The 7,500-nt window shown below is 36.6% G+C and overlaps 2 long non-coding RNA genes across 2 annotated transcripts in view; one reads left to right on the top strand and one right to left on the bottom strand.

Annotated features, from left to right (window-relative positions):
• LOC149131668 (uncharacterized) overlaps nt 1-7,500 on the bottom strand; it is an 80,505-nt gene that overhangs the window by 468 nt on the left and 72,537 nt on the right. The window lies entirely within an intron of this gene.
• The window catches only part of LOC149131669 (uncharacterized), an 85,059-nt gene that overhangs the window by 31,696 nt on the left and 45,863 nt on the right, over nt 1-7,500 (top strand). The window lies entirely within an intron of this gene.

The raw sequence follows: 7,500 nt of genomic DNA, 5'->3' as shown, positions 1-7,500 counted from the left end.
TTGGCCTTGATAGGGTAGAAAGTCGGTGTATTTCCAGCGCATTACTCAGCCCGAACTTCTGGCTATCTACACTCTCGAATTGGAATCTGAAAAAAAATTATAAGTCCACTAGTGCAGAAAATCCAGGTGCATCACCAGTAAAAACCAATGTGTGGGCATTAGAAAGTGTAACATATAGTAAGAAGATAAAGAATACATTTAGCACATCTTTATTACTAGTTACAATTGTTTCGGTGACCACCTCCTTTCTAACGCCACTACATGTGAACGATTTCATGTGAAAAACTGTATTTCATCTGGCTGGCATCAAAAGCTGTCTTCCTACATTGTGCTACGGTGAAACGTGTGTAAGCAAGACAGCATTGATTTACCCCGTTGTCAACTGGGATTCTCCTTGTGACAGTTGACCATTAAAAGTAGTCTGAGCTGTCATGTCCCTGTGCAGCTGCTGTTACATATTCACAAACCGTAGGTGGACATCTTGTTTTTTCCTTTCGAAGAGTGTGTACAAAATAACCCTTCTCACCAAACAAGTTTTGGCGGGGTTGCCAGTTTAGTCGCCGATTACTCCGCCATGGAACAAGCTGTACTTGGTTGCACGTTACTAGTGCCGCTCACTAGCGACCTGCCGTAAGCATAAATAAATACATGCACAGAAAGAGAAATGAGTGCAGCACTTGTGTACTTAACAGTGAAAATAATATAATGAGATTAGGTGAAGTAGTCTATAGAATAGGTACTCTGAATGACCCATGTGCGTAAATGGATTAACTTGAACAGAAATTTGCGGGGGAAACATTCATGATATCAGCGGCAACATTCGTGATATCAGTGACAACATTCATAATATCAGCGACAGCATTCATGATATCAATGGAGCGGCAAACATTTACAAGACAAGTATCGTCTCCTGGTTCTCTGATATATAGATATGTTCACTTTCGTTATTCAAAAACAAGTGACTGTTAAATATATGATCAATAAAAGAGACAAACCACCACGTTGTGATAAAAAAAAAATGCCGATTGCCTCAAACCAGTAACGGCACCAACATGTTCACAATGTACAACCTTCCCACGAAGCATGACGTTATTGCCAAAACTATTCAAGATGCTATACGTGGGAAGAATTGCCCTGACGACCAAAAGCACACCAGAACCGGATTGTATTCATACCTTTAAAAATTACGAATACTGATGGAATACTAAAAAAAAAAAAAAAGCAGTCCGGTGTGAACACAAAAGACGCGGTAGTGTTCAATGGGTCAGGGAGCAAAAGTCATGTACTTTTGTAATAGTCAGTCGTCAAACAAATGTGAATGCCTCATCTAAATTTACAGGAAAGAAGAACATTTATGGTGAACTCATGTAGAACTTACAGCTCTTTAGAATTTCACGTGTATCTGTTATCGTAAATACCCTGGACTTGTAATAATGCACATAAAAGTCTTGAAAACAGTGGAAATTTTCAAGAAAGAACAAAACGAACTGACTTGGATCCTCGGAATTTATTCGATTTGTGGTACAATGAAGATTTATAAAACGTTATAAAGAGCTTCCTTGAATAAACTTATACACTACATCACATATGCACATATGTACACACATACATACATATGCTTACACTTGCGTACTAATGCGACATGTACTTTCATGACTGCGCGTACATTCGTACATGAATTCATACTTACATATTCAGAGGTCTCTGGGACTGCGGTCGGCTTGTATCATGCGATTAAGAACTTAAATGAAATATCCATAGGCGTGGTTGTGTGGTAAAAAGTTTGCTTCCCAACCACATGGTTCTGGATTCATTCCTACTGCGTGGCACCTTGGGCAAGTGTCTTCTACTATAGCCTTGGGTTGACCAAAGCCTTGTGAGTGGATTTGGAAGACAGAAACTGAAAGAAGTTCGTAGTATATGTGTGTGAATTTATGTGTGTGTGTCTTTGTGTCTGTGTTTGTCCTGCCTCACCATCACTTGACAACCGATGTTAGTGTGTTTATGTCCCCGTAACTAGCAGTTCGGCAAAAGAGACCAATAGAATAAGTACTAGATTTACAAAGAATAAGTTCTGGGGTCGATTTCTTCGACTAAAACCCTTTAAGGTGGTGCTCCAGCATGGCCGCAGTCAAATGATTGAAACGTGTAAAAGAATAAAAGAATACATTTATACATGCATATATACTTTTATCTACATATATATTTCTAACTAATATATGCGTATTGACTCAGATTAACCTTTAAACAGGTACTCACTTAGAGCACCAAAGAGCACCACGGAATTTTTCCAAACTTGCAAATGATAAATAAGTTTTGGCTTTAGTGAATAATAAGAAACAAAACAAAACAAAACGTTGAAAATTCTCTTTTACTTGATGCCACAATTATAAAGAAACAACTTGCTTATATTGTTTACTTTTATATTTTGTTAGATGAATGAAATCTTAAAATTTGTGGAGAGTGAAGTGCAGCTGGATATTTAATCACATTCTGTACGTATGTCTTAATGTTTTGTCATTTCGACAATGTAAGGGTCAATCGCATCACCATTGTTGCGTTGTGCTCAGGGCAAGAGTTGACCTTAATCCAGTCCCATATGCATACATACATACATACATACATACAAACGTACATAGAAATGTAAACAAGCCTGATATGGTTGTGTCAGAGATAAAAAAAAAAACATGTACAGTCACTGGGATCAGTTACCTTGCAGATGTGACCAACTAGGGAGAAGGAATATATTTATGGAGAGCTGCTTCAAAATCTGAAGCTTCTCTAACTTGATAATAAATTCACATTTATAACGATAAATGTTGGTACATTTGGGTATGTTAATAAATGTTTAAGGATCGAACTCGAAAAACGAGTTTTCAGGGTAAGAAAGTGACCAGTTAACATGCAGTTTACAAATACATTTTGCAAGCAGAACGGTGAAAATATGCAAGATTTTTCTAAGCTCATCATGTAACACACGTCGCTTTTGTTATCCAAATTCTAGCGATGGCACCTTCTGCATTCAGTTAGTTTTGTAGTATTCGATGATACCATAATATTTTTACATAGTTATGAATAGCTCGACATGGACATTTCGACTGAGCTATTCATTTTAGTGTGTAAAGGTGTTGTACTCAATTCCTTATACGTTGTCTTCTGTGTAAAGTTTGGGTATGTTGTAATGTGGTGTATGGTTTGACAGAAGACGATGTCAATGTCGATGTCGGCGACGGTGATGATGATAAGTTGATTGGCGAGTTGGCTCTTTGGATTTGCTGGTGTACCGGTGATTCGAAACTAAACCGCTAGGTTGCCGGTTAGACACACGACCAAACCACAATTGTTTCACGTGATTGGTTTATTAATCAGCGTCAAACCATCGCATAATTCAATCTTTTTCTTGTACTCTATAAAAGGCCGCTTTGGCTCTAAACCTATTGCAAACTGTTGAGGCAGTCGAGTGACATGTGTCTCCATTCTTGCCACACCAGATAGCGCACGCAGACCGCTCAGACAGATGACCAAGAACCTCCGTCACCACGAAAATTGTTGTTGTAAAGACCAATGCTGTCTGTCTTTATGTGCGACAATAAATTCTGTTAAATGTTCGTGGGTGTTGTTGAGTTACTTCTTCACGCAGCCAAAAACATTCTTATTCACCAACTCAACAATTGCAAGTCAAAAGCAACCCGACATTGCTAAGAAAAGATATGTTAAATTAGGTATGAGCTATTTGTAATGTCTCGAACGACAGCGCTTTTAATAGGGGCTTTACTCTTAGAATTGAAAACGGATTAAGTCAGATAAATACGTTATGATCACAATTTGAAAGTCGATCAAACGACGTGTGATGCTTAATGTGTGAGGTAGTATGTAGTGTGGTGATGTAGTGGGTAATATGTTGTTAGCCCCAGGTCTACATAATTTGGACAGACTTATAGTCAAAAACGTTTCAACCATGACCAATTCGCTTTTTTTTTTTCTCTGACATTCTGTCTAGGACTGCGTTGTCTATTTATTTCTTTCATTTTCAGGTACTTGGCTGTTATAAGAGGCAGATTGAGTTGCAGTTTCTAGCAAGACGAATGGCTTTCCCTCGTTCTTTTATCGTATGTTATTGTTTAACTTCAGGTTAATGATGATCAAAGGCATTCCAACCATCCTGTTATTTTATGGGTATTTAGTATATATTATCCAATGTGTCCTTTCCATATTTAAGACAGTGGGGGATGAGGTTTGTCAACAGTTTGTCACAGTTCAAGCGATCAGGTAGAGACCCCTCCTCTTTGGCTTGTTATGTCGTGTGCAGTGTATAATATGGTATTTTTTTTTTCATATATGTTTCATGTACTTTTCTTGTAAATACCAAGTTTTAAACATCTCATATCCCAAACAGTGTCAGAGTAATATCAGTTCTACATCTATATTTTGTATTTTCTACATATTTGCCATTTCGAACACACACACATACGATGCATGCACATACACATATATGTAAGTGTGTACATGTATATATATATATATATATATATATATATATATATATATATATATATATTCTTACCTACACTTGTGTGATAGTATCTATGTGTACATGCAAGTATGTATGTATGACTAAACATGCATCAGATGAATGAAGGCGGTAATCAGTGAGAAAGCGAGAGAAAGAGAGAAGGAAAGAGAGAGAGAGAGAGAGAAAGACAGAGAGAGAGAAGGGAAGAGAGAGAGAGAGAGAGAAGGGAAGAGAGAGAGAGAGAGAGAGAAGGGAAGAGAGAGAGAGAAGGGAAGAGAGAGAGAGAGAGAAAGACAGAGAGAGAGAAGGGAAGAGAGAGAGAGAAAGAGAGAAGGAAAGAGAGAGAGAGAGAGAAAGACAGAGAGAGAGAAGGGAAGAGAGAGAGAGAGAGAGAGAGAGAGAGAGAAGGAAAGAGACAAGGCGATAGAGAGAGAGGAAGAAGAATGTCGTCTGTTTTAGTGCAATGGCAGCCGACGCTTTAAACAACAGTTGTTGTATAACGGCATCTGTTACACTTATCGCTGCAACATACACTATAATAAAGCTGTCACACTACAGTTCATGGATGCCAGCACATTTCTCAATGAATTTCTCAGCGACTTTTATATTTATCCAGCCCATTCATTGATATATCGATCATCACCCCTCCAATCATATGATTGATTGGAAACTACGTATTTTACAACACACACACACACACACACGCGTGTAGACATACATGCATACATACGTACGTACATATGGTACATATATGTAACCAGATCATAACATTTTTTTTACATTCATCATTTTCATGCAGTGTGTTTATATATTACCAACTAACATACATGTCTGCGCGTGTACGTGCACTGCGTAAGGCACATACACACACACACTCACGCACTCACGCACTCACGCACTCACACACACACATATATATAATATATATAATATGATATAATATAATATAATATAATAATAATAATAATAATAATAATAATATATATCTATATATCTATATATATATATATATATATTATATAGATAGATAAATAGATAGATAGATAGATAGATAGATAGATAGATACACACATACACACACACACGTGCTGAAAACTGCACGTTTTTTCAAGATACCAATGGATCTTGCACCAGTTTCGACGATCATTGTTGTCGTTGTTGGTTCTACGGAACTAGTTACTCATTGAGTTAATTGAAAGTGCATGAGTATTCTGTAGCAAACATTTGTACTCTTAGCATAACTCTCAAGTAGAATCAGTTTGAAATTGTGATGAAGTTGTTTTATTTTATTTTTTGTAATTGATGGAACGATCTTATTTCTGTTGACCCTACATTTCACACAAACCTTGGGTAGATCTGTGTTAGAAATATTTTCTTAGGTTACCGCGCAGCAGGGTGAAGCGAGGACCATATGATTGATTGTACGGTATGTTCATACATACACCAACCTTCCTAATAAACGTAATGGCTTATGGGAGTGATGTAGATGTACAGATACACGCTTGTATATAGCTAGAGATACTTATGCACACTAGTATGTATGCATGCATATGTGTATGTATGTATGTATGTATGTATGTATGTATGTATGTATGTATGTATGTATGTATGTATGTATGTATGCCTGCATGCATGTATTCATGTGTGATAGATGAACAGGAAGATCTCTCTCTCCCTGAAGACATGTGTATGTGCGCGCACGTAAATATCTATCTATCTATCTATCTATCTATCTATCTATCTATCTATCTGTCTGTCTGTCTGTCTGTCTGTCTGTTTATCTATCTATCTACCTATGTGTGTGTGTGTATATGAATGTGTGTATATATATATATATATATATATATATATATATATACACACATATACACATATATACGTATGTATGCATTTATATAATAATCTGTGTGTGTGTGTGTGTGTGGAGCCGGGCGCTGGATATGTCACCACGGTTACCACTGTTTGTGGGCGTCTGGTGTCATTGAAACACATCTCACACAAATACTTATTTCCAAACACACACACACACACACACACACACACACACACACACACACACACACACGCACACAATCACTTCGAGAAACACATACACAAAACGGTAAGCCATGACTTTATATGGTTGTAAACCAAGCTAGCAGCATCTATAAGGGGCGTACATATAATTAATACAGATTAATACACACACACATATAGAAATATACATACACACACCGATATACACACATACATATATAATATACACATACACACATACACAAGGGCACACATACACAAGGGCACACATATACGTTGTTAAAAGTGTTTCTATATGCATAAAAACAACGAACATTCACTGATTATTATTATATTGACAGTGACTTCGAAGTTTCGTCGGGTATGTGGCTTTTTCAGAGTATTTGAACATATGCTCGAATAGCTACATATACATCCTCATACAGATATATATATATGGAGTATATGTACATTCACATCCACATATGCATATATACAGGTATATGTACATAACTATACACACTCATACAAATATGGAAAAGTATTCCTAGATAAGAACACAAAGTTACACTCATACAAATCTATGAAGACGTACGTACACTAAATCCCGTGTACAAGATATCAATGCATGACTAAAAAATATTGAATCGGTTGAGATAGAAACAATTCCCGCCTTAATCTGCATCAGGTGGCTTTTGGTTTGTCAGTGCTTTATGCGGCGGGTGATGACGGAGGAACAGGCCCTATAATTTAACAACACACCCGTAATGTATTATCATTCGGTTGATAATAGAAAGGGGATGTGGTGTGGTTTTATCGATTTAGAAGTTTGAAATATTTTACAACGTAGTAGTCAGAGATTTTTTTTTAATATACGCATAAATATTTGATTGTCTGTGTATATAAATGTACAAATATGTATTTTTTTATATGTATTTTTTTATATGTATGTATGTATGTATGTATGTATCTATCTATCTATCTATCTATCT

The sequence above is a fragment of the Octopus bimaculoides genome, chromosome 20, assembly GCF_046866305.1.
Source record: "Octopus bimaculoides isolate indiv1 chromosome 20, ASM4686630v1, whole genome shotgun sequence".
Taxonomy (NCBI): Eukaryota; Metazoa; Mollusca; class Cephalopoda; order Octopoda; family Octopodidae; genus Octopus; species Octopus bimaculoides.
This window is presented reverse-complemented; position numbering and strand designations above follow the sequence as displayed.